We start from the raw sequence: 1,200 nt of genomic DNA on the forward strand, positions 1-1,200 counted from the left end.
CTAGAGGTCAAGAATAGTATTAGATTAAAATAAGCTTAATACTGCAAGGAGAGCAGTAAATCTGAAGATTGGGGGAGTTAATGGTGAGAGAAAATCTAATGAGAAAATTAGCCAGAAATATCAAAAAAATAATTTAAGAGCTTCTATAAGTATGTTTTAAAACAAAAGTCAAGCAGTGAAAGTAAATGGGGGCCCTTAGAGGCTGAGACAGAAGAAATTGAGGAACATGGAAATGGCAGAGATGTTAAATATTTTGCGCCTGTCTTCACAGTAGAAGATACATAAAAACATACCAGAAATAGTGGAGAATCAAGGTTCTAATGGGAGGAACTTGAAAGTAATTATTAGTAAAGGGGAAAAATACTGAAGAAACTAATGGAACTGAAAGCTGACAAATCCCCTGGACCTGATGGCTTATATCCTAGGGCTCTAAAAGAGGTGGCTGCAGAGATGGTGGATGTATTAGTTGTGATCTTCCAAAATTCCCCAGGTTCTGGAACAATCCCAATGGATTGGAAGACAGCTAATGTAGTACTGCTATTTAAGAAAGAAAGGAGTGCAAAACCATGACCATAGCCACTTAACAGCCTTTAAATCTAATCATTGACTTCCCAGCCCCATGGAGGTGGGATTGCCCCCAGCTTTCCGGCAAGGGGCTATCAACCATGCTTCAGCCCAAGTCAATTCTTGGGAGAAGGATACTGAGTGTACTGAAATCTCACTTGCCATATCATAGTCAAGGCCTCTGCAATTCAGTACAACCCCAGCTAAATTCTGCAACGTGAGCAGATTCTTTTGTCCAGGACAAAATAAAAACAGAATTACCTGGATTTCCAGCATCTGCAGTAGCTTTTAGCTTTTTGTTTTTATTCTTTTGTCCAGGGTTTGGGGATGCCTTAATATAATTTTAAATCACTTGATCGTGTTTTACATTTATGCTGCAGCATAAATGTAAAACAAGTTTTGGTTTAGCGTTAACATTTCCTACATAAATGGTCAGTATTGCTCAATTTAATGTCACAGTCGGAAACTTTAGCTAGTAAATTTTTAAGTTATGTTTAGGCTTACCCACTAGATGGCAGTGGGGAACTTTTTAAGTGTCTTAGTTTATCCATATTTTTAAGGTAGCTTTTTAATAACTACAGATTTTTCAATTTTCTTGTACCCTAATTTTCCACTGGTTGAAGGAGAGCAACTACA

Source organism: Cetorhinus maximus, chromosome 18 (assembly GCF_964194155.1).
Source record: "Cetorhinus maximus chromosome 18, sCetMax3.hap1.1, whole genome shotgun sequence".
NCBI lineage: Eukaryota > Metazoa > Chordata > Chondrichthyes > Lamniformes > Cetorhinidae > Cetorhinus > Cetorhinus maximus.